At 42.0% G+C, this 27,110-nt stretch overlaps 1 protein-coding gene across 5 annotated transcripts in view; it reads right to left on the reverse strand.

Moving 5' to 3' along the window:
• The window catches only part of FRMD5 (FERM domain containing 5), a 348,152-nt gene that overhangs the window by 72,701 nt on the left and 248,341 nt on the right, over positions 1–27,110 (reverse strand). Inside the window, exon 1 of one of the 5 annotated variants that reach the window (XM_017861044.1) lies at positions 12,947–13,004. The exons of the other annotated variants lie outside the window; for them this stretch is intronic. The gene's annotated coding sequence lies outside the window, so the exon portion shown is untranslated. Of the gene's footprint in view, positions 1–12,946; positions 13,005–27,110 lie in introns of those variants that run through there. 5 annotated transcript variants of the gene reach the window in all.

The raw sequence follows: 27,110 nt of genomic DNA on the forward strand, positions 1-27,110 counted from the left end.
ATCCTTTTTTTTTTTTTTTTGAGACCGAGACTTCTGTTGACTACCCATATCGATACAATAAGCACATATATAAATTATCCACAATCCGCCCCCCCGGGTTTAAGCCATTCTCCTGCCTCAGCCTCCAGAGTAGCTGGGACTACAGGCGCCTGCCACCTCGCCCGTCTAGTTTTTTGTATTTTTTAGTAGAGACGGGGTTTCACCGTATTAGCCAGGATGGTCTCGATCTCCTGACCTCGTGATCCGCCCGTCTCGGCCTCCCAAAGTGCTGGGATTACAGGCTTGAGCCACCGCGCCCGGCCCACACTCATCCTTAATATTTATTTGTTTTATTTTTGGAGACAGAGTCTTGCCCTTCATCCAGGATGGAGTGCAGCAGCATGATCTCAGCTCAGTGCAACCTCTTCCTCCTAGGTTGAAGGAATTCTCCAGCCTCAGCCTCCTGAGTAGCTGGGACTACAAATGTGCGTCACCACGTCCAGTTTTTTTTTTTTTTTTTTTCAGTAGAGACGGGCTTTCCCCATGTTGGCCAGGCAGGTCTTGAACCCCTGACCTGAAGTGATCCACCTGCCTCGGCCTCCCAAAGTGCTAGGATTACGGGTGTGAGCCACTGTGCCCAGCCAATAGATTTTTGATTAGAACATTTCCAAATTTCTATATCCTGGAGATTAAATATCAGTGGATAACCAATCCCAAATCCCCCAGATAGGGAAGCTGATGAGGCAGGTGCCAGGGATAACATGAGAGGTTATATACACCTTCTCTACATTCCCAAAGGCGGTTACTAATCTTGTTCTTCCTTTCCACACTCCAGATCTCCCTAATCTTCAGCATGACATGTATGGGCCAAAAGAAGTCATCAGTTCAAGACAAGAAAAGCTGCTGCCTCAGTAAAAAGATGCACCATTGACAAGTTAATTTGGCTCTGTAGGTTTTTCTCCCCAGGTAGAGTGTCTTATAGTTGTTCTCTGGGGTGCTCTTTTAATTAATTAATGTACTTATTTATTTATTTTTATCTTTTTGAGATAGGGCCTTGCTCTGTCACCCAGGCTGGAGTGTGGTGGTGCAATCATGGCTTCCTGTAGCCTTGAACACCTGACCTCCATCGATCCTCCTACCTCAGCCCCCTGGGTAGCTGCGACTATAGGTATGAGCCACCAGGCCCAGCTAATGTTTTGTCTGTTTGTAGAGATGGGTTTTCAGCATGTTGCCCAGGCTGGTCTCAAAATCCTGGGCGCAAGTGATCCACCTACCTCAGCCTCCCAAAGTGCTGGGATTACAGGTGTGAGCCACTGCGCCAGGTTGGGGTGCTCTTTTTAATTTGTCAAAGATGCTTAGAAAAGCACCGGGCATGGTGGCTCATGCCTGTAATCCCAGCACTTTGGGAGGCAAGGCAGGCGGATCACCTTAGGTTGGGAGTTTGAGACCAGCCTGGCCAACAGGGTGAAACCCTGTCTCTACTAAAAATACAACAATTAGCTGGGCGTGGTAGCAGGTGCCTGTAATTCCAGCCACTCGTGGGGCTGCAGCAGGAGAATTGCTAGAACCTGGGAGGCAGAAGTTGCAGTGAGCCCAGATCACTGCACTCCAGAGCCTGGGCAACAGGGAGAAACTCCATCTCAAAACAAAAAACGATGATAAAAAAAGATGCTTAAAAAAGCGTGTGGCATCAGACTGCAAGATGCAGAGCCAAGGAACATTTTCTGGGGCAGCCTCCTCAGTGCATTCAAGTCATCCCCGTGCTCCAAGAAAGTAATGGGGCCCTATTTCTTGTGCCCATTCTTCCCACCCAGGGAGACTCTAGAGATGAGGAATGATAGAATGATTCCTTTGACTATCCATTAATTAGAAAGTGAACCTTATTTTTGGGTAGGGGAGAATATCTCCCAAATTACAATGGGATGATAGCTATTATAATAGAGGTATGTACAAGGTACAGGGGTAGTCTGGTGGGAGTGAGACCATCATGTCTAGGGCATGTTCTAGGAATTTCAAGTAACTGCCCTGGTACAAGGATGTCTGTTGCAGGAGATCAATATGGAGAGGTAAACAAGGGCCAGATGGTGAAGGGCTGTGTATACCATGCTAAGAACTAGTTGGGAAATCACTGTAACAATCCAGGTGAGCTATAATAGGCAATAAGGGCAATGAGGATAAAAATTAAATATTTAGGTGGCAGAATAAATAGTATTTAAGTGACCAATTTGAAGAGGGGCGTGAATGAGAATGAGGAATGCAGGACAGTTTCCACAATTTCAGTTCAGCCACGAGTCTGGGAGAACAGGTTGAAAGCTATCTTTAAATTGAGTATTATCACAATGACTTTGGAGAATGGGCCATTAATTCTTTCAGGGCTCTGACTACTGAATTAATTAAGGAAATAATTAAGATTTCTTAGATCAGCTATTGCATTGATTTCTTTTTAGAGCGCACTGTTTTGGCAATCCCTATGTTTTAAAAAAATGGTTGCTAGAATACATTATCTTCTTGTAGGTACCAAGGTTGAAGTCAATATCAAAGCATAGAAATCATGTTTGGGCCAGGCAGAGTGACTCACACCTGTAATCTCAGCACTTTGGGAGGCCAAGAAGCAGACTGCTTGAGCCCAGCAGTTGGAGACCAGCCTGAGCAACATGGTGAAACCCTATCTTTACAAAAAATACAAAAAATTAGCCAGGTGTGGTAACGTGTGCCTGTAGTCCCAGCTACCCAGGAGGCTGAGGTGGGAGGATCACTCTGTTGCCCACGTTGGGGTATAGTGACTGATCATAGCTTACTGCAGCCACAAACTCCTGGGCTCATGTGATCCTGCCACTCAGCCTCTTGAGTAGCTAGGACTACAGGTGCCTGGCTACTTGTACATTTCTTTAAAGCAAGTTTTAGATGCTCTTTTCTGAGCTTCCACAGCATTCTGGGCATAACCCTGTCAATATGTTGTATCTGCTTCTCAATATGTTGTCATTATCTGTAAGTTGTCATGGAGAGCTGGGTGGGTGGAATAGGGACTTTATCTTACTTCTCCTGGTATGCCCACTTCTTGAAATATGGCAGGCACTTAAAAAATAAATCTTGACAGCATAAGAGCTGTAAAAATAAAAGTAGTAAATTATGTCATACAAATACCATTCTAAGTGCTCTTTTCTCAGACTGGCCAGCAGAACTGAAACTAATTCTGCACAGAAAACTACGGTGGGGGTGTCGCCTGTGAGCTCAGCTGAGCCTAAACACTAACTTCAAGTTGTATATTGGTGATCATTTTCATAAGAAAGTGGGTCAATTCCAGACATGAAATACATCTGAAGATGTAGCCCATCAGCAGGAGCCTTTGGAAGCAATATTTTCTTACCTCTAAGATTCTTATTCAAGCCGGGCGCAGTGGCTCAAGCCTGTAATCCCAGCACTTTGGGAGGCCGAGACGGGCGGATCATGAGGTCAGAAGATCGAGACCATCCTGGTTAATATGGTGAAACCCCGTCTCTACTAAAAAAATACAAAAAACTAGCCGGGTGAGGTGGCGGGCGCCTGTAGTCCCAGCTACTCAGGAGGCTGAGGCAGGAGAATGGCGTAAACCCGGGAGGCGGAGCTTGCAGTGAGCTGAGATCCGGCCACTGCACTCCAGCCTGGGCGACAGAGCGAGACTCCGTCTCAAAAAAAAAAAAAAAAAAAAAAAAAAAAAAAAAAAAGATTCTTATTCAAGAAATATATTAAGAGAATTACTGATGCTCATATTTATTGTCAAATTAGCCATGACAGCTGCAAAATGTTTTCATTTTAAGTTGAATCTCCAAGGCTTCATTTGCATTTTCTCTAACTTAAGGATATTGTTAGAAAAAGTCAGGCTTGCTGGTATAGGGGCAGAGGGAAGATATCCCATCTTTGGCTCTTCTGAGTTGAATTAAATATTTTAAGTTAATCATCTCTGATCTGTCATTAGGGGATTTGTTCATATGCTTTTTACAAATTATGACTGCTAGGAATTCATAATTAAAGAATGTATGAAGGTCAAGAATATAGAATTTCAACTAATGTCTGAAATGATGGTTTCAAAGACAAGAGTCCCTCAGACATCTGCCCTCGCCCTCTCCTAGAGCAGTCTAGTACAAGGGCTGATGCTGAGATGCAAGCATTTCCAAATGCAGCAACACCGAAACTCATTATGAGTTTTAACAACTTGTTTTTCAGAGTCTATGGGTCTTTGACAATCCAAATTTAGGGTTGCTTAATGGAATGGCTTTGCTTTAGAAAGCAGATTTTGTGGAGGGTTTTATAACCCTCTTCTCCCCAAAAATGCATTTAACCTTACTCATCTGGAACAATGGAAGGGAGCAAAAGACAGGGAGAAGGCTGGAATTAGTATTTAGTGATATCTTAATTTTTAATGTTTACAGTGAAATTAAATTCTTGTTACTACTAATGACAACATATAAGAGTCAAAATATAAATGAGTCATGAATAATTAGGTATTAATCATAACACATAATACACTGTCATGAATAATAATGTTCCATAAAAGAGAATACTTTTTTTTTTTTTTTTTGAGACAGGGTCTTGCTCTGTCACCCAGGCTGCAGTGCAGTGGTACCATCTTGGCTCACTGCCATCTCCGCCTCCCGGGCTCAAGACAGCCTCCTATCTCAGCCTCCCAAGTAACTGGGACTTCAGGCATGTGCCACCAGGCCCAGCTAATCATTGTATTTTTTTTAGAGATAGAGTTTAGCCGGTTGGGTGTGGTGGCTCACTCCTGTAACCCTAGCACTTTGGGAGGCCGAGGTGGGTGGATCACCTGAGGTCGGGAGTTCAAGACTAGCCTGACCAACATGGAGAAACCCCTTCTCTACTAAAAATACAAAATTAGCTGGGTGTGGTGGCGCGTGCCTATGACCCCAGCTACTTGGGAGGCTGAGGCAGAGAGAATTGCTTGAACCCGGGAGGTGGAGGTTGCAGTGAGCCGAGATCACACCATTGCACTCCAACCTGGGCAACAAGAGCGAAACTCTATCTCAAAAAAAAAAAAAAAAAAAAAAAAAAAAAGAAAAGAAAAAAAAAAGAGACAGGGTTTTGCCATGTTGCCCAGACTGGTCTCAAACTCCCAGACTCGAGTGATCCTCCTGCCTTGGTCTACTAAAGTGTTGGGATTACAGGCGAGAGCCATTGCTCCTGGCCATAAGAGAGTACTTTAATACTAAGGATTAAGTAGGCCCAGAACTGTAAGACCTTGGATATTTCATGATACTTTTAATTCACCTCTGTACTGGGTAGAATAGTGTCCCCCAAAATTCATGTTCACATAGAACCTTAGAATGTGACCTTATTTGGAAATAAGGTCTTTGCAGATGTAATTAGTTAAGATGAGGCCATACTGGATTAGGGTAGACCTAAATCCAATTATTGGTTCCTTATAAGAAGACCATGAAAAGACGTAGACACACACAGAGGGAAGACAGAGGCAGAGATCAGAATGATGTAGTAACAAGCAAGGAATGGCAAGGATTGCCAGCAACCACTAGCAGCTGGGAAGAAGCAAGGACGGATTCTTCCCTAGAGTCTCCAGAGGGAGAATGTCTCTGCTGACACCTTGATTTCAAACTTGTAGTTTCCATAACTGTGACAGAATAAATTTGTTGTTTCAAGCCAGTCTGTGATTGCTATGGTAGCCCTAGAAAATGAATACAACCTCTCCTTCAGGGCAAAAGTTCCACATTGTCCATGAAATCTTTCCTTTTACCAAATCTGGCCTCTGTGACCCCTCTTTCTACTTACAGCAAAGCACAGACTTTGTTATTTTGCACTTGGGGCTCTCCATGATTGATCATTTACTTTTCAGTGCCATATCCCATCGGCCACTGCCTTAGTCCTTTTCTGTTGCTTATAACAGAATACCTGAAGCTGGGTAATTTCTAAACAAAGGAAATTTATTTCTTACAATTGTGGAGGCTGAGAAGTTCAAGGTTAAGGCACTGCATCTGGCAAGAGCCTTCTTGCTGGTGAGGACTCTACAGACTCCTGAAGTGCCACAGGGCATCACATGATAATGGGGTGGAGTGTGCTAATGTGCTAGGCTCAGCTCTTTCTCTTCTAAGAAAGCCACCAGTCCCATTCCCATGATAACCCATTAATCCACTAACCCTTTAATCTATTAATGTATTAAGCCATTCAGGAGGGCAAAGCCCTTACAAATCCCAACACCACTTAAAGGCTCCACCTCTTTTTTTTGTTTTTGAGACAGAGTTTTTGCTCTTCTTGCCCAGGCTGGAGTGCAGTGGCGCAATCTCTGCTCACTGCAACCTCCGCGCCTCCTGGGTTCAAGTGGTTCTCTTGCCTCAGCTTCCCGAGTAGCTGAGATTACAAGTGTGAGCCACCATGCCCAGCTAATTTTTTTTTTTTTTTTCGAGATGAAGTCTCACTTGTGTTGCCCAGGCTGGAGTGCAGTAGCACGATCTCGGCTCACTGCAACTTCCACCTCCTTCCACTTCTGGGTTCAAGCGATTCTCCTGCCTCAGCCTCCTGAGTAGCTGGGACTACAGGTACCCATTACCACACCCGGCTAATTTTTGTATTTTTAGTAGAGACAAAGTTTCACCATGTTGGTCAGGTCGGTCTCGAACTCCTGACCTCAAGTGATCCACCCACTTTGGCCTCCTAAAGTGCTGGGGTTACAGGTGTGAGCCACTGCGCCCATCCCACCTCTTTTTTAACTATATATTTTTATTTTTAGTAGAGACGAGTTCTCAATATGCTGCTCATGCTGGTCTCAAACTCCTGGGCTCAAGCAATCCTCCCATCCCAGCCTCCCAAAGTGCCTCCCATCTTGGCCACCACGCCCAGCTGCCACCTCTCAATAATGCCACATTTGGGACTACATTTAAATTTTTTTTTTTTTTTTTTTTTTTTTTTTTTTTTTTTTAAAAGACAAGGTCTTGCTCTGTAACCCAAGCTGGAGTGCAGTGGTATGATCACAGCTCATTGTAGCCTTGAGCTCCTGGGCTCAAGAGAGCCTCTGGCCGCAGTTTCCTAAATAGCTGAGATTTCAGGGTTGTGCCACCACACCCAGCTAATGTTTAAATTTTTTGTAGAGTTGCATCTCGCTGTGTCGCTCAGGCTGGTCTTGAACTCTTGGGCTCAAGTGATCCTCCTGCCTCAGCCTCCCAAAATGCTGGGATTATAGGCATGAGCCACTGCATCTGGCTCAGTACTAAATTTCAACATGAGTTTTGGAGGGGACAAATATTCAAACAATAACTTCCCTCCTCATTTCCAAACTGGCACATTCACTGTTTTAGGCAAGTCTGGCTACACGACATTCCCCAAACAATCTCTTTATTTCCTACCTTTGTGCCTTTGTGCCTTTGGTCATGCTGTTTGCTCTGCTTAAAATATTCTGTTTTGTCTCTATCTGTCAAAATTCTGGACAGTCTTCCACACTTAGACCACATGGTACTGAGTCCATGAAAAAGTCTTCTATTTCCTACCAGAAGTAATTTTTCCTTTGTTTGTATATTATTTCATCATTTATAATCTTCTGTTACTATGTTGCTATATAAACTAAGCTCCACAAACTCCTTAAGCACAAGGGCTATCTTATATATCTGAGTAGTCCGCGAGCATACAGCCGATTTTTCTTAATTCCTATGGCATGAACAATGTATAGAGATCTTTTGACGTGTTATTTAATTTCATATGTGTATGTGTTAACCTCCTAAAGATATTTCAATTCCCCAGCCTACACAGCTGGGCACCAAGAAGGCATTCAACAAACTAGCTCTGAAATGGCACCCTCAAAGATTGGAGTTCTTCAGGGCTCTTGGCTGACAAATTCTGAAGTCCCAGGTACTTATGAAAATAACATTTTTCCAAACTAAATGCTCAATAAACCAAAAATTAATTTTCATCATTTAAAAAATGAGATGCAGCCAGGAGCAGCGGTTCTTGCCTGTAGGCCAGGAGTTCCCGACCAGCCTGGGCAACATAGTGACACCTTGTCTCTACAAAAAAAAAAAAAAAAAAAAAAATTAGCCAGGTGTGCTGGGACATGCCTGTAGTTCCAGCTGTTGAGGAGTCTTAGGAGGGTCGCTAGAGCTTAGGAGTTCAAGTTTACAGTGAAGTACAATTGCGCCACTGTACTCCATCCTGGGCAACAGAGTAAGGCTCTGTCTCTTAATTTAAAAAAAAAGAAAAGAAAAAGGAAAAAAAAAGAACTGCTATTCAGAAGTTGTGGTTCTTTTAGGCTTAGCTGGGTTCCTTGGAGTCTGTCCCATGCATATGTAGTCAACGGGTGAGCCAGATATTTGGGCAGGATTTATGCACAGAATTTGGGCTTCCCATTTGCCTCTCTCCTTTCTGGAATTTTCCTCCTCATTTTCCAGTTGCTGTGGTTATCCCAAGCTGTGGCCTCTGTGGGTTTGATAGAAACTGTGGGTTTCTATAAGTTTATTTATTTACTTATTATTATTATTATTATTATTATTATTTTTGGTAGGGGTGGGTTTCACCATGCTGCCCAGGCTGGTCTCCTCCTGAGCTCAAGTCATCCACCCACCTTGGCCTTCCAAAGTGCTGGGATTACAGGCGTGTGCCATAGCACCTGGCAGGTTTCTATGAGTTTATATGACACCAGATAGGACATCCCTTAATCTAAAAGCCATTAAAAAATGGGAAACTTACCCACTGCCATTTCCTTCTTCCAAGGGTAGACCCTACCCTACCCTGCCTCCTTTTTATTATGCTCCAGTGGCATTAGGTGATTGCTTTTTATATTTTATTCAACATTTACACTAACCTGCTGGAGAGTTGGTTCAACAGGAAGTGCTTGGGCATTATAGGAAGACTCCCTTCATTAAAAATGTCATTTTTTTTAAATAAAAAATTTTCCTGAACCCAAAGAACTAGAAAGAATACTAAACAAAAGCCAAAGTCATCGTCAGTTGTGGGCAGAGGAGAACTGATTTAAATTACTACTGAGGACATTTCAATTTATTTATTTTTTTGACATATGAAAGTACTTTTACTTGTTACAGTGGAATATCATTATGAACGAAGTGGGACTTTTATATGCCTGCCATGCCCCCATCCTATGACAACATAGGACACTCATACACAAAACACCACATGGAACTTCTTGGACACACACTGCATGCATCCCACTCTAAATGCACTCAAGTGTAACATAACGTTTCTGAAGATTTCTTAGGCATATGGACGGGAGGGCACATTGTACCACAGAAAGCAAAACTCTCCCCTCTGCCCCCCAGATCTTTTAAAAATATCTTCTCCAGGCCGGGTGCAGTGGCTCACGCCTGTAATCCTAGCACTTTGGGAGGCTGAGGCAGGTGGATCACGAGGTCAGGAGTTCAAGACCAGCCTGGCCAAGATGGTGAAACCCGTCTCTACTAAAAATACAAGAATTAGCTGGGCATGGTGGCACGTGCCTGTAATCCCAGCTACTTGGGAGGCTGAGACAGAGAATTGCTTAAACCTGGGAGGTGGAGGTTGTAGTGACCTGAGATCACATCACTGCACTCCAGCCTGGGCAACACAGCGAGACTCCGTCTCAAAAAAAAAAATTCCCCAAAGTCTCACTTCCTCTGACAGCACCCAAATCTCTCCTCCTCTTGACTTCCCTCTTCCAGTCCTATCCAGGCCCCTTGCTCTCTTATCTCTCTCTCTTCTTTTAAAGGCAAAGTTCTTGACTGTTCTAAATCTGCAGCTGTATCTATTTCTCTGCTCATCGCAACAAAGGCAGCATGGTTAGCCATGCAATTACAGGATTCTTCTTCCTCAGTGTGTGTGTGTGTGTGCGTATATAGCATGACTGTAAATACTTATAAGTTAATAGTTTTCTCCTGTTATATTTATATATGCATATACATGAGGAAATAACATAGGCCGCAAAGGGATGTGGTTCAGGCTGGCAGAGTCTGAGCACTATGTGCCATGCACTTTATTTACACGCATTATTTCTAATTTTATTTTTCAGATGAGAAAATTCAGCCTCAGAGCTACTGTTCATTCTCTTTCCACTCCAACACACAGCCTCTGGGGTATCTCTAACATAATAATGTAAAATGCATTAGAAAACATGAAGGATATGTGTGGGAGTCTTAGGGGAGGGGAAAGGAAGTAGAGGATTGGGTTGTCTTATGTTCAGAAGAGAAGGTTTAGGCTCTGGGTGGTTGAGGGAAGAAGTTTAATGAAAGAGTTCTGCTAGATGGGGCAGTGGGCTCCCGGGATGGAAGGGGGTCTCCACCTTCACCTTGCTCTCTTCTGTCCCCCTGCTCCCTACATGTTGGTCACATGGCCTCCTCTGTGCTCCTCAAACACTTCAAGCTCATTTTAAAAGACAGACACATTCCAAATGATGACCTGGTTAATTTATTTACTAATGTTAGTTCAAGTAAATACCTTGGAAGTCTGGTAGGCAATTTCAGTCTTTAGAACACCAGGTGACCCCATTTCTGGCATTAAACTACTTTTCTCAGTTTACTCATAAGCTGGAAAAGTACAAGCTTTTAAATTCCCATGTACCATGTCGATTTGAGGTGAACTGGTTCAAAAGAAAAAGGAACCTATAGAAATGTCTACTTTTAATGTTATCACTTGAGTAGAATTTAATGAACACTGGTGTTTAAGCAACTTCTCTTCCATTGTATAATATCCTTTAAAATCTAAATTTCCTGGCATAAATGTCTTGAATGGTTCACTTTTAGCCAACATTACACAGTGATGACTGCTGGATATTTACCTTGAGTGTGAGAATATGTGTGAAGAATATTAGCTAGGAAATAGACTTATTGGTAGATTACAAAAAGCTGTGCATGGCTATACAATGTCCATTTATTCTGTTTTCCAAACTCCATATATTTAAAAGCTATCATCTCTCAATTTCATGCTGATAACTTCGAGTTTGGCAAAAGTTGACAGTTAAAATATCTTTCTACAGTGTTTGGGTATGGCTTTATAAAAAGCAATTTACAAAAGAAAATCCATTTGAAATTCTAAATTTAATTTCAAAATGATGGTTTTTATAATCCTTGGTTTTAAGGAGGTTTCAAGGAACGGAAAGGCATGAGAAACAAAAAGAAGAATGAACAAAGAAAGAAAGATAGAGAGGGCAAGGGGATGAATGGTTGCATCATGAACCGAGGTGATGACAATCAGAAAGGCAGGGAGGAACGCCACCCCCAGGGAGACAGCACAGGCGCACTTTCTATCAGACAGAGTGTGTAGAGGCCTGGGAAAGCTTTAGTTTTCATAAATTCAGTCTCCCTCATTGCTGAAGCAGAGGCAGCTGGGATACAGGAAGATTAACAGATAAACCCTACTACATTTCAAACCCCTCCAGTACTTAAACCGTTTACTCCAGATGTTAGTAAAAGCTAACAAGTAGCCAAGCTGGCGATTTTTAATAACTATCCTTGGGCTTATTCTCCCACAGGTGGAGATCCTGAATAGGAGGGGTAAGGAGGGAAGGATAAAGAAAGCTGATGCTGGCTGAGTGCTAAATCTGTATCAGGTACTGTGTTAAGAATTGTACATGTATTCTTTAATCATCACAACAACCTTATGAGGTAGGTACCACAATCCCGCCCATTTAAAAAAGGGAAAATGAAAGTACAGAGAAAGCAGGCAAACTTGCTTAGTAAGTGACTGAGATGGGAATTGAACCCAAACAGTTTAATTATAGAACCTGAATATATAATCATTGTGCCATATGGCATTTTCCAAAATAACAAAAAATAACCAAGTTGACAGGATAAAAGGGATTGAAAGTGTATTATACTCTAATATATGGCTGCTGCCTGGGAAACTGTTAGGACATAGTGGTAGAAGTCTGGAGTCCTCTTCAGTGTCCATCTCTGCCACCCACCATTATTCGTAAGCAAGGGGGAAGAAAAAACCTACCTGAAACCATCCTTTCTTCTAAGTTCAAATTAGAATAAGTTAAAGAATTAAAAATCTATTTGGATTTTTGACATATTCACTCCATTATATTAAAATTTCTATTAAATGTCAAATCCTCCTTGCAGGGAACATTTCAGTAATTTGGTAGTTGAATCATGTAGCAATTATGAGCCTAACTTGTAAAGCAGTTTCCATAAAGAGGGCGTATTTTTTGCAAAGTATGTATAAATACACACACATACCAATACTCCCTCACTCTATATAAGATACCTTAAAGCCAAGTTCCCATTTTTCAGGTTCTATTTATATGCAACCAGTTCTAACAATTCTCCGAAAAGGACAGGCCTGTACTGTCCCCTAACTAACATCTGTCAGAGGAAAACTCCTCATCCATTTTTCAGGCATGACCCACTTTGAGGGTTCAGATTCTGTGATGAGTCACATGCAAATCTTCTAAGAACCTTTATGGGTTGCAAATGAGATGAAAATGAAAATGACCAAAATGTTTGGTGTCAACCACCTTAGTTTCTCTTTCCTATTTGCCATCTGTCCACAGCTCATTAGGTTCAAATCATATTTTTTGTGAATAAGAATCTAGAATTTGGGGACCTCTTCATGGGACACTTCTCCTGTTTCACAGACATACAGACCAAAAGAAGCGCTAAGTAGGCTGCAGGGCTCCATGGTTAGTAGGCAAAGCCTGCAGGGAAAGAGCTCAGCAAGGGTCACCAATGGGGACACCTCAGGCACCCAAACTTACCACTTTGGTGGCCTGTGTGGATGACAGGAAAAGGCCCTGCAAAGCCCCCGCAAGGTTCCCTGACATCCCTAGCAGTAACTGTAGGTTTCTTATTCCTTCCCTTCCCCTCAGTCCCATCCACTACCATCTATGCTCACTGTTCACATGGGTTCCCCCTTCACAATGAGATGGACTTTCCATCCCCTTTAAAACTCAGTCTTAGGGCCCTCATAACTTTCCACCCAGTGATACAATTATTCACAAACATATTCTACTTCCTACTACACTGTAAGCTCAGGTAGGACCTACCTCCAGTTCCCCTTTCTGGAACTCATGGAGTCTTGCCGTATGGATGCTCAAAAAAATACTGAATTAAACAAATTGTCCTAGAAGCCAGTCTCTGAAAGTCCTGCTCTGTAGAAACTACAGGATGAGATGGGAACACCACATGAGCCTCAAAATGTTCATTCCTTGTACGACACTAGAGTTGTTGGATCATTCCACATAGCCAATGGTGTTTTTTGTAAGTCGGCTTTGTGTACTCCCCAGTGTCCTCCAGGTGAAGCAGTCCGATTAGGCAATGACTGTTTAAACACACATTAATCATGCATTAGGAGTCTTAAATTGAATAACACAATACCCAGGAAAATACTCTGGACACAAGGCATCCATTACAGACAGAAGTGATCTCTCACATCATGCTGTGCACATATTTGGAGAGTAAGGGCACTTCAGGGAGTTCTACTAACTTAAAAAAAAAAAGGATGAAAGAAGAGGACATTTGCATGCTGCAAGGAGATTCCATAGCTTGGGAAGGGCACACGTGTCAGGCAGCCAGGAGCTCTGGAACTTGCATTGGTCATCACAATTATGCCTCAGTTTCTCGAACTGCTTCCTTCTTCCTTCTTGGAGAACAGGAAGCCTAGGGGTTGTCCTACACTGCATGTGGGCAGGCTCTGGTTACAAATTCAGGCCCACTGCTCAGTGGTCTCAGCCCTCGTTACTGGTGGGATGGTGCAGCCTTTGAAGAAACCCATTCAGATCTCTGCCCTAGAGGCCATGTGTATTAGATGTGCTTCTGTACAACCGGGAAGGTGGATGGGTGAAGGAAGGAGTAGGGTGTGACCAAGGAGAGACATGTGCCTCCTTTAATGAGATCCTAAAATCAATCCTATTTTCCTCAATAAAAAGGGGAGCAGGCCATTGTCTGGGAAGGAAAATTGGCTTCATGTTTTAAAACATGCATTCACATAGACAAACAACCATGCTTAAACTACACTAGAGTGAAAGCTGATGACAAGTCCTGGGGGATGAAGATTCTATAGTCTCTCTTCAGCTACCTCAGGCATACTTGGAAATACATATGCATTCACACCCATTCCTGTGGGCAGGGATGCATTAAGAGAGACATCAACTGAGCCTCTCTTAACCTCAGTTTCACCTGCAGCTCCTAAATAACGTGGGCAGAGGCCAAGCATTCCTATTCAATGGATCTGAGTCCCCAGAGTGAGCTCAGCTTGGGACCTGGCAACCTGAGATGATGAAGAGAATTTTGACAATAAGGCACAGCTGGGACATCCTTACCAGTGACAGCAAACCCCGGATTCTAAAATGGTTTACTCCAGCTGCCTTGCTCAGCGCTATTTTAATAACCGGAGAGGCTGGCTGTTTAACAGTTGAATGCTTCCCCTGCCATCATTTTGGTACTTTGATTACAGACAAAGTGACACTGACTTTTAACAACAGGGATATATAGTCTTCAATATAATGCCCCTCATATCAACGGAGGATGATTAATCTTGGTTTCTTTCCTCTAAACGTGGTGTGAGACCAGATAACAAAATTCAGGTGGGCCAGTCAGAAGATCTACAGAGGAAAAGCAGTTTAAATATATATAGTACTATGATGAATGTACAAGAATGCACAAGAAAGAAAGACTGGAAGAAAATAAGAGCAAATGATAATTATCAGTGTACTAAGGTGCTAAAGTTAGGTCAAGAGGGTTTTTCTCTTACTTTCTAAATGTTTTGTGATGTGATTTGTTTTATAATAAAACCTATTTTCATATTCATACAATTCATCCCTTTTGCTTTTATTTTGAATTAACTCATAATGTCCATATTTATGAATACAGTGTGGTATTTCAACACAGTATACCATGTGTAATGATCAAATCAGGTAATTAGCATACGCATCACCTCAAACATTTATCATTTCTTTGTTTTGAGAACATAAAATCTGTTCTTCTACCATTAGAAAATATACAATAAATAGGGTCGGGCGCAGGGGCTCACACCTGTAATCCCAGCACTTTGGGAGGCCAAGGTGGGAGGATCACCAACGCGTCAGGAAGATCGAGACCCATCCTGGCTAAACATGAGGGAAACCCCTGTCTCTACACTAAAATACAAAAAACATTAGCCAGTCTGTGGCTGGCGGGGGTGCCTGTGAGCTTCCCAGCTACTCAGGAGGCTGAGGGCAGAGAGAATGGTGTGAACCCGGGGGCAGAGCTTGCAGTGAGCCGAGATGTGCCTCACGGCACCTCGAGCCTGGGGTGACAGAGTGGAACTCCGTCTCAAAAAAAAAAAAAAAAAAAAACAAAAAAAACCAAACCTATATATATTCTATATACACACACAATAAATTGCTGTTGATTGTAGTTACCCTATAATGCTATAGAACACTAGAAGTATAATGAAAAATATTTTATAAAGAAAATAATTCACGGTGCTCTTAGACTTCAAATACTAAACATTATGCTCTGGATAATTAAGAGTGGATTACTGAATTCCCCACACACCACATAATATGTTGAAAGTATGTCATGCACAGTACAGTGGTATAACTGTATTAGACGTTATTGTCCTTTAATGCTTTTGAGCCTTAGACTGCTGTATTAGCAAACTACTTAGGATGGCTCTTGTTTGTTGTGATGAGTGATGGTCAGTAAGGCTGAAGGGACAATTCACATGCCATCAACCAAAAACATCCTTATATTAAACAAGGACTTGCCCACTACGTTTCTGAAAATAGAGGAACAACAACACAGGAGAAATTCTCCCCTGACCAGGCCTCTCTTACATCTTGGGTGGAAGGCTAAACCTGCTAAGGGGACACATCCTTTTGGGCCCGAGTCTGTATGTGCATCTGTGTGTGTGTGTGTTTCAGAGTTGCCATGTGGTCAAACTGCCATAGAGTGTCCCATTCAGGCTGAACAAGTAGCTCTCCCAAGAGGGGTAAAAAACAAACAACAATCTGCTCAGCACAGTGAGCAACTTCCTCACCAGGTGGGAAAATCTGGACTTGCCTCATAATGACTTTTTGTCATGTCCCACATAAGCAAATGCTGCACTAAATATACATCCTAAATACATTCTATCAGGGAGCTGGAGCAACACCAGTATTTATGCACAGGCTAATGTTCTATTATATGGATTATACTCAACTGGAATAAAATGAATATTCTCTAGCACAACTCAATTGTTCTTTATACAGTTTTTAATGAGATTCCGCCTAGTGTCACAGCAGTACTTATGTAATTACTCTATATAACTCTGCCAGCAAGGAGGGAATGAAATCTCCTTATCGGGGTATTGCAAACCAATAACACCTCAGCAGCCTGTCTCTTTCCATGCACTGCTGCATTTTGGATAGTCTGGGAGCATGGCCATCATGCAGAGGGAACGCTAGGGTGACCAAGGCTTCAGCACTGCAGACTCGCTTCCAGGAATGAGCACTGCACTTTCTTGAGATTTCCCAAGAAAACATATGAAAAGAAAGCAAGACTGCAGCTTCTGAGCTGGGTCCTCTTTACTTGCGATGGCCAAAGGGGCATGTGTGGCCAGTGTGCAGCCATGCGGTGAGCATGCAGCTTTCGTCAGAGGCTGCTGAAGGCAGCTTTGCTGGAACTCTGGAATAATCCACCCAGGAAGGGAAGTGAATAGGAGAAGAGACAGATGGAGATGAAAAATTATTTGTTTGGCTCCTTGAGGAAAACTGTAAGTCAGCAGAAAGCAGAATTAAGAAAAAAAGTGCAGCTGAGAAAGAGGCTAATCTGGTCCTGATAAATTATCTAAATTAGGAAGATAGTCTCTGCCCTCCACTGCTGGAGGACCCCAGAAGCCAGTGGCAAGACCTCAAGAAGTTCCACTAAGGCTTTGTCCTGTGATCCTAAGAATGACTTTTCCTCTACTGGCAATTCTGCTGTAGATGTGAGAGGAGCCCGGAGCTGCCCCAGGGGTTATGAAATCAAGAGCACAGCCCAGGGACTTTCCCACTACCACAATGTCCAGTGAAGCAATTCAATCAGGAGGACTTAGCAGCATAGTCTTGGTATCTGCTAAAGAGTTCTCAGGGCTTTCCCAGGGAAGCAAAACTGCACAGATTCTGCAATCACAAAGTCCTTGCTGGCTGCTCTCTGGGCTTTTCTCTGGTAGCATCCCCATCCCTCAAGCAAGGCTCAATCCTTGATGGTGGAGATGGGTAGCAGAGGGAGCAGAATTAGGAAGCAAGCATCACTCCTACTCCACAACCAAAGAAAATCAACAATGAGAAGAAGGCTTGGTCAGATAGCAACAGGAAAACATAAATGAAGAATCACTACTCTTATGGCCTATGTTGTAGACATTGTTCTTTATGGTCAGACCGTATCACTCACTAAGCTTTGTTGTAGAACTAGGAGAACCAGGATAGATCCTTCTTTGCTCTTTATTTGCAGCTATCCCTCAAAACCACTTCCCTCACAACAATAAAAACTTCACACCTTAGCTATAATTTATACTCCTGTGCCAACAGAAGAGTGATAACAGGTTTTGACAAGGTACTTGTCATTTGTTACCCCCATGGGTGGTATTATTTGCACTTAATTGTGTTAATAGTTAAGACTCTAGTAATAAAAACAACCCTTCAAAAGGCATTCTCAGCTATTTATGTGACTTTACAGTCTTAGACACAATATTCAGGGAGACCAGTAGGATGGGTGGTATTCTTCCTACTTTATAAATGAAGAAAAAAATAACTCACAGATGTTAAATGACTTGCCTAACGTTTATGGCACAGCTGAAACTGGTTCCCAGGTTTCTTGATCCTTACCCAAGGCCTCATTCTATGAAAAAGTTCTGGGCTACCTGAGTAGAATGATCATTACAAGAGAAATCTGGCAGAGCTGAGCTGCACGTGAGGGAAAGAAAGCTACTTGGCCAAGCCTTGTCGATGCCCAGATTCAATTAAATATCATTAGAAAAGGGCTATTCAGTTTGTGCACTTCTCATCTCTTCTGCTCTCACGCTGTCCCTGGGGGCTGGCACAGAACGGCAGACTGTGATTTAGGGCGTTCTTCTGGGCCAGAGATGCTTCTGCCTGTTTTCTTACCCAGGAGACGAAGGCCTGCTGGAGGGCTGAGGCCCAAAGCAGATGGGCAAGCTCATCACTGCACTGGGTACTGTCCTGGCCCACAAAGGCACCATGTGATAGTGACTCAAAGGTTATATTTACAGACCCCAAATTATTCAGTTGCCTGTTTCCCTACTTCAAATGCAGGGGATGAGTGATAGGACAAAGTGACAGCTGGGTGGCCAAAGTAAGATGAGTAATAGTGAAGGGCAGGCATAAGGATGACTCTCACCCAACACCATCCCAAAATGTGTAGGTGATAATGTGTGTGAGGGGAAAGGGGTTAACTCATCCTGGTTTGCCGTATCTGAACAACAACTATGGCATTTTACTTAGCATTTCCATAGCATCTCTTTCTACAGAGCTTGGCACATGCCGCATCCACCTTGTCTCGGCCTGATGAAATAGCCTTGTCTAACAGGGGATCAGAGGGAGCAATCCATGTCCCTATCATCCTGCAAAGCCTCAGATGAAGTCTATCTTTCTTCATGAAGTATTTTCTGATTCCTTCCAACAAGCTATGATATTTCCTTCCTTTAAATGTCCCAAGAATTCATATCTATACTTGTGTCATTTTTTGTACATTTGTGCAGTCTACTCAATCCCTCACAGCCTTTTAGATTTTGTTCCTTGGGAGCAGGGACTGTGTCTTACTCATTGTTTACCCACCCCAATCCCTGGCAATAATGTCCTCACTGTAGTGAGTGCTCCATAAATACTAGTTAATCAGACGCGAGTTATTTTCTTCCTACACTCTGGGTCAGGAGCTTTTGCAGTACTCCCCAGTATTATTCTAGGAAGTCTTGATCACAGTGTGTGCCCATCTTAATGGAGAGATACAGCTTTCATCTCTTGGGGGTGTGGTATAAGGGAAGTTGGACAAACTGGCTGAGAGGTCAGATTGCTGAGGTTTCTCCTAGTTCTACAACTCTGTAATTCTTTTTGACTAATTGAAAATAAGAGGTTAGTAAATTTGGAGAGAAAATAATAAATACTGGAACAATGAAAAAATGAAAAGGGAGTTGGGTATACTGTAGGCCCCAGGAAAATATCAAATATTCTGAGAAGGCTTTCTGGGCTTGATTTAAGATGCTCTATGAATAGTGGGAAGAACATTTCCTAGATAAAGTAGGGTATCTCTGTTATAAGGTTAGGTTTAGGAAATGTCTTGAAATGAAATCAAATGGATATACTGTTGAGTAAATCTGACAAGAGGAGCAAGGACAGTCTAGTAAGGGCAATGAGATAGTCTAAAACAAGTGAAAATCTGAAGAGATAGCTCAAAGAATCCCTCTCTCTTTCTCTCTCTGTGTGTGTGTGGCGGGGGGGGGGTGGTGGTGGATGCGATATATTAAATATCGACATTGGAATTAAATTAGTATGGAGTCTTGTCTGCCATGGTTACTAGCTGTGTGACATTAAACAAGCTATTTAATCTTTCTAAGTTTCAGTTTTTTCATCAGAGGAAGCAACCCATGCCCTTTAATAAGACTGTCCCTATCATTCTGCAAAGCCTCAGATGAAATCTACTTTACATGAGCTAAGTGATATAAAGTGCTACAGTGCCTAGTACAGCACCTAGCACTCTTCATTTAACAGCTATTTCTCTTATGTGCTAGATGATATGCTGAGCATTTTACACAGTAAATGATCAGAAAATGGAAGCTACCATTACTATCTAAAGGGACTATCCTCCTGTTCCTACACTCTCCCATTGCAAATGAAGCTCCTTTTGATTGTGGAACACAGAAGAAAAAAATGTCATTTTACTGTTTATATGAGTAAATTTATTTGCCTTTGATGTATCTTGCTAAATCAAAATTTGGCCTCGGCTTTAGGTACACTGTAAATGCAAATGAAGTAACAAGAATTTTCTCAAAGTCTCAACTCCTTAACATTATCTCTCCTTTGTGCACAGGGATGTAATAAAAAAGCTAAACACAAGGCACTCCACACCCTTGGAAAGTCACTTCCCAACATGGTACCCAAAGAGACATCTTGAAAGAGACATGCACAGTTATATGTTCCCTCTCCAGGGACAGTCTTCTCTAGTGGATGTGAAACGGGCTGTGGCAGCTGCTTAGTATCATTAGACCCAGGGCAAGTCAACTGCTCTCTCAGGCTTAAAATAAAGTTATCATCTCAAACCAAAAATACTCAGCATTTGGCCAACAAAAGAAAGCCAATGAAGGCCCAGTTATCATGAGGGATTTCTTATTGATCTTACGAGATTTCTACAGTGAATAACTGAAAGTGTGATTTGTATGCATGTATGGCATTATGGAGAAGTTGAGGAAAGGCAACTGCTTTGTGAAAAGGGCCATTTTGTGTGTGTGTGTAGATCAGTAAACCATCAAACCTGAATAAGTTTGTTTTGTTAAGCACGCGATTTTTCTTTTTTTTTTACGACTTTTTTTTTTTTAATTAGTATGGTGGGGAATGCAAACATTTCAAGAGCCATCAATTTAGATTTGGATGGAAGTTGAGCAATAACTAAGGGTTCAACCCCCTTTTGTCCCTCAGATGAGGATATTGAAACTAAGTGGGCTTGCCCCAATTGTCATATCCTTTAGAGTTCCTAAAAGTTAATACAAAGAGAAAAAAAACCAGCCAAAAAAGATTAAACAAGAGAGAGGGCCAAAAATTGAACTAGTAATTTGATTAAACTATGTTTGTTTCTAAAAAGGGACCTAAAACAGTGCCTGTTTTTTTTTTTTTTTTTTGTTTTTTTTTGTTGAGACACGAAGTCTCGCTCTGTCGCGCTGGGCTGGGATGCCGTGGCAGCATCGCTCAGCTCACTGCACAGACTCCGCCTCCCGGGTTTACGCATTCTCCCTGCCCTCCAGCCTGTCCAGCTAGCTGCGTTACTCACAGGCGCCCGCACCGCGCAGCGCGCGGCGGGCCTCAGCCGCGCTAGTTTTGTTCCGTACTTATCTTCCTTAGTACGAGACGCGGGGTTTCACCGTGTTAGCCAGCGATGGGCGTCCTCGATCCTCCTGACCTCAGCGCAGTCCACCCGCTCTCGGCCTCCCAAAGTGCTGGGATTACAGGCTTGAGCCACCGCGCCCGGCCAAGAGTGCCTTTTAAAAATTATTATTATACTTTAAGTTCTAGGGTACATGTGCACAACGTGCAGTTTTGTTACATACGTATACATGTGCCATGATGGTGAAACACACAATTTCTTAATACATTTCATAAGCAATCAACCTCTGAGTAAAGAACATTAAGCTCCAATAAAGGAACAAATTATTCTTCTATACATTCCATGTTTTCCAATGAACTGTCTCTATTCTGGTTATAATCAAGTAAAAGGCACCAACTTCAGAGACTTTTTTTTTTTTTAGGGCATGGTTCTTGGCTATACAAGAGAACCAACATGTTTTCAGAGTTTCAGATGATAATTGAGGATCCATTTGGGGTTCTGATTTCTTGGTGGAAGTTTACTACAGGTAAGACAAAAACATAAAAGGCTAAGTAGTACATGCAAACAAGGACCACTTATAAAATCACTCATAGCTGTACTTATTCAAGCCCTGGATAAAAAGGGAAGGCTCATACTATTTCAACTAATAATTTGAATATGATTCCATCACACTTAGAGTAGATCCATTTCCAGTCTAATGCTTGGTTTTCTCTAATTTTGTTTATTGTTAATTGACACAAGAATCTCTAGGCAGGATAAGGTATTTTCTCTCATAAATTTATAAGTCTTTACAAAAGAAATTACTTTGCAGAAATTACTTCAAATGTCAAGTAAGTCAAGGGACTTAATCTTGGAATTATGTTTCTATTTTTAATGTTTTAATCCAGACATGGTTTTTTCCCCTAAGTCTCCTCAAGTATTGAAGGTACTAAATCAGCTCTCATACAAACACCTCTTCAGAAAGGAAATAATCGGAATTTTCTTCCTCATTTAGTTGTTTTAAATTCAACTACTTTGAGGGAAGATATGGAAATAAATAAATAAAATCAAACTGATTTAAATATACAAGATGTGAGATGACTTTTTTTTTTGCTCTAGTGTTCAACATCTTAATTAGAAACATCTGCTCAATTAAGAAAATAGATTGAATGGAGAAATCTCAAAAGTCAGTCAGTCTCTGACCCTGCTCTTGGGTAACAGGTTAACTAAAGCATCCCTAAAATGTAATTACCTATATTAGTGTCTCTTAATCAACTTTGCAACACTCCAAGGCATTAAACAAAATGAATTTTAAAGTCATTTTTACTTGTTAAAGCTGCTCATATGTACGTGTGTCTGTTCAGAAAGGCTGGAAATGATGAGTTCATGAATTTCAGAAGAAGTAAAGCAACAAGGGGATTACTTATGTTCATTAATAGCTGGCCATTGTTTAGACAACTTAATGATTGGGCCTTTTCTCTTTTGTCTCTACAAAGTTGACTGTACTGCATTCCCGTTTCTTCCAATTCTATCATCTATGAAAATAAAGATTTACCATCATCTACCTTTCATTTATTCTTTTATAGATAATATCTACAGGCAGTTAAGTCAGCCTTTTTAAAGGGAGTATCTTCCCCTATCATCCCTTTAAAAAACTGATTTATATAATGTTTTATACTTTGCAAAGTACATATTCCCCAAAATCCTCAGAAATTCAAAAATTATTTTTAACCTGGTTTACAGATGTGAGAACTGAGTGAGGTCATGTGTCACCTATTTGTGATAATTTCTTTCTTTCTTCTTTTTTCTTTTTGAGATGGAGTCTGGCTCTGTCACCCAGGCTGGAGTACAGTGGTGAGATCTTGGCTCCCTGCAACCTCTACCTCCCAAGTTCAAACAACTCTGCTGCCTAAGCCTCCCAAGTAACTGGAATTACAGGTGCCTGCCACCACGCCTGGCTAATTTTTTGTAATTTTAGTAGAGACAGGATTTCACCATGTTGGCCAGGCTGGTATCGAACTCCTGACCTCAAGTGATACACCTGCTTTGGTCTCCCAAAGTGCTGGAATTACGGGTGTAAGCCACCAAGCCCAGACTGTGATAATTTCTAGTTAGGTGGCTAGAAAATGTTGAGCCAGGGGCTCAAGCCCAGGCTTTCAATTTCTAATCTTTGGTTCTCTCCACTGTTCTTTATTAGCCTCTCAGAAGGTATTCAGTCATTTGTATTACTTGATTTAGTTTTTAAGCCATGCAGCGCCAAACTAAAGTAACACTCCAATAATGTGCAGTGAAATCTTCATCACTTTTATTTTGAATGTTGTGCTCTTGACAAACAGCCTTTTAAAAGAGTCTCTTTCATTGATCATTAATTCAACTACCAGTCTGTTTTTATTCTTAATCATTTTTCCTGTGTTTCCGTGTAGCTAGCAAGCAAGTCAGCATCCTTGCCTACTTACTTAATTTACTTTTCCTCCTTAACACAGAGACCACTTACTGAGTCTTTACTGTGGGCAAGACACTATGCTTATTTCATTTTCACATAACTCCACAAGGCATATATCATTAACCTATTTTGCAAATGAAGAACTGAGGCTCAGAAAGGTCAAGTGTGTGTAACCTATTATATTTTTGAATATATCGAAGAGAATCTGAATTTTGTCTTTCAGGTTTCTCTTGGTCTTATTTATGATACAGTGTATATTCCCCTTTTCTTAATTAAAGAAGCACTAAATATCATTCCAAATAATGACTCATTTGTGCATACACTAGGACCCAGAATATAAGATAAGCTGCCCATGTAGTTTCAGGGCTAACATGGTGGTCAGCACACAGGTGCTGAATAATGTACTGAGAGCTGCTCATGCCTTTGAGGACCATGTCTTGAGTACCACTGATGGACTGAAAATAGAAGAAAAAACAATCTAGAAGGAAAAAAAAAATGAAAAAGGCAAAAGACAGAGGAGAAAGAAGGGGGAGATGGTTCTGTAGTCTCTGAAGTAAAATTTTTTTTTTTTTTTGAAACAAAGTCTCACTCTGTCGCCCAGGAGTGCAGTGGTGACATCACAATCAGGATCATGGCTCACTGCAGCCTCTACCTCCGGGGCTCAGGCGATCTGCCCACCTCAGCCTCCTGAGTAACTGGGACTACAGGTGTGTGTCACTATATCTGGCTAATTTTTTGTAATTTTTTTTTGAGACAGGGTTTTGCCATGTTGTCCAAGTTGGTCTCAAACTCCTGGACTCAAGCGATCTGCTCACCTCCTAAAGTCCTGGGGTTACAGGCGTGAGCCACCCTGCCTGGCTGGTAAATGCTTTTTAAAAGGAAGATTCATTGCTTTACGTTCTATACTCAAGTTCTTATTAGTACTTCTATTGCTTGAGTTCCTCTTCTTTCCTGTGTGGTGGTCTCTGTGGCTATGTCACCAAGGTGGCAGACTCCTTAGAAACAGAAACGAGCAAGTATTCAACTTTGTGCGTCTCTGCTGGCCATTTGTGTCATTCCAGCTCACACCTGGCATACAAACAACACTGACATCAACTCTCTTATGCATCCTCTGAAGGGAGTTGGAAAATAGCCTTCTCTAGCCTTGACACAAAGGCCAACCTTCCCTCCCCCACAGATTACTGTGCTTTCTTACAAATTCAAACAACCTCTAGTGACTAATTATGTAAGAAGTCTCTCTCCTTGGACTTCATAGCTCACTGCCTCAATTCCTCTAAACAGAGCCATCTGTTAGCCAAGGACTCAACATCAAAACATTCTTTGATGAGTCACAATTAATGACAAGTACAATGTGAGTACTGCCAGAATGATAAATTTAACACTACTCAAATATTCATCATGGACTAAATAAAGAGCCTTTTAGGTTTCGAAGACGAAATATTTTAAGGTTTATAAAGCTGCTTGGCTTTAAAAATAAACCCAATACAGTCCTGGTAGTTTCCAAGAAATCAAATGGATCTGAGGTAGTGTTAGCAAAGCTGACATTATGTGCCTGAAAATAATCATAATTTAGATTTTAATAGTTGATATGAATATTTCAATAGTTGATTTAGATTTTAACAGTTGCAAGTACAGAAGTCAGGTGAGCACAATGAACTGACTGTGAGATGAGACACAAGAACTCTGACTCTAGCTGGGACACCAACTACTTTATGTCCCTAGACCAGATGATTACCAAAGTCCCTGCCAGGGCTAAATACTGAATCACTCTGTTAATACATGATTTAGACACATGCCTACCTTTTGGATTCAAAGAGGACTCCACTGACAATATTTTTTGTGTTTAGATTACTGTCATCTGAGATTTCTTTTTTCTAGACATTTTTGCTTATTAAAAGACAAGCAAATTCAATGAGTGAATTTAGTCAATATTTCTTTTCCCTTTTAACGGACCTATTGCATGATACTACTGAAAGGGCAAGTTATTTGCATCCACACACTAAATTTTTTCAGTAAAATGATGATGATGATGATGATGATGATGATGATGATGATTTTTTTAGACTCTTGTTGCCCAGGCTGGAGTGCAATGGCGCGATCTCGGCTCACCACAACCTCCGTCTCCCGGTTCAAGCAATTCTCCTGCCTCAGCCTCCCGAGTAGCTGGGATTACAGGCATGTGCCACCACGCCCAGCTAATTTTGTATTTTCAGTAGAGACAGGGTTTCTCCATGTTGTTCAGGCTGGTCTGGAACTCCTGACCTCAGGTGATCTGCCTGCCTTGGCTTCCCAAAGTGCTGGGATTACAGGCATGCGTCACCATGCCCAGCTAATTTTGTTTTGTTTTGTTTTTGAGACGGAGTCTCGCTCGTCGCCCAGGCTGGAGTGCAGAGACGTAATCTCGGCTCACCGCAAGCTCCGCCTCCCTGGTTCACGCCATTCTCCTGCCTCAGCCTTCCGAGTAGCTGGGACTACAGGCACCCGCCACCACGCCCGGCTAATTTTTTGAATTTTTTAGTAGAGGCGGGGTTTCACTGTGTTAGTCAAGATGGTCTCGATCTCCTGATCTTGTGATCTGCCTACCTTGGCCTCCCAAAGTGCTGGGATTACAGGCGTGAGCCACCACGCCTGGCCTAATTTTGTGTTTTTAGTAGAGATGGGGCTTCTCCATGTTGGTCAGGCTGGTCTCAAACTCCCGAACTCAGGTGATCTGCCTGCCTCAGCCTCCCAAAGTGCTGGGATTATATGCGTGAGCCACCATGCCCAGTCTAAAATGATTATTTTTAAAAAATGAGATCCGTATAATGAAAACCAACAGTTCTCCTTAGGTCTGTTTTGCAATCAGTAAAAGACAAATAAGAAATAGCTCAGCAATAATGAGCAGTAGAGAAACAAATGTAATTTCAAGTCTGAGTCCCATTTTATGGCTTAAAACTGAGTAGCAAAAGTAGACAAATTGAAGTCTAATCTTGTATTTGAAAAAAACCTAAACTACATAGAATTGTGGCTTTAAAATCATTTGTGAATGCAACTTTTGTTATAACCATAGATTAAGGTGATGATTCACTGGGTATAGATCAACTTTAAGAAGATCAATCACAAGGGATCTAAGAAATGGCACCCTAGTGGGTCAGACTCAATCAAAAGTCCTTATAAATATAATAATCCAGTGATTCCTTTTTCCATGTTCATTTCTGTGATAACTAATCATTTTGTGGCTATTTTCCCGAACCTTTTTTCAAGCATGAAAACAGCATAGCATTAAATATTAAAATAAGTGAGGCCAGGCACAGTGGGTCACGCCTGTAATCCCAGCCCTTTGAGCCATGATTGTGCCACTGCACTCCAGCCTGGGCAACAGAGTGAGACCCTGTTTCAAAAAAAAAAAAAAGAAAGAAAGAAAAGAAAAAGAAGGCCAGGCGCAGTGGCTCAAGCCTGTAATCCCAGCACTTTGGGAGGCCGAGACAGGTGGATCACGAGGTCAGGAGATCGAGACCATCCTGGCTAACACAGTGAAACCCCATCTCTACTAAAAAAATACAAAAAACCAGCCGGGCAAGGTGGCGGGAGCCTGTAGTCCCAGCTACTTGGGAGGCTGAGGCAGGAGAATGGCGTAAACCCGGAGGTGGAGCTTGCAGTGAGCTGAGATCCGGCCACTGCACTCCAGCCTGGGCGACAACAGAGCGAGACTCTGTCTCAACAACAACAACAACAACAACAACAACAACAAAAAA

Source organism: Rhinopithecus bieti, unplaced genomic scaffold, assembly GCF_001698545.2.
Source record: "Rhinopithecus bieti isolate Rb0 unplaced genomic scaffold, ASM169854v2 scaffold_55715, whole genome shotgun sequence".
In the NCBI taxonomy this organism is placed as follows: Eukaryota; Metazoa; Chordata; class Mammalia; order Primates; family Cercopithecidae; genus Rhinopithecus; species Rhinopithecus bieti.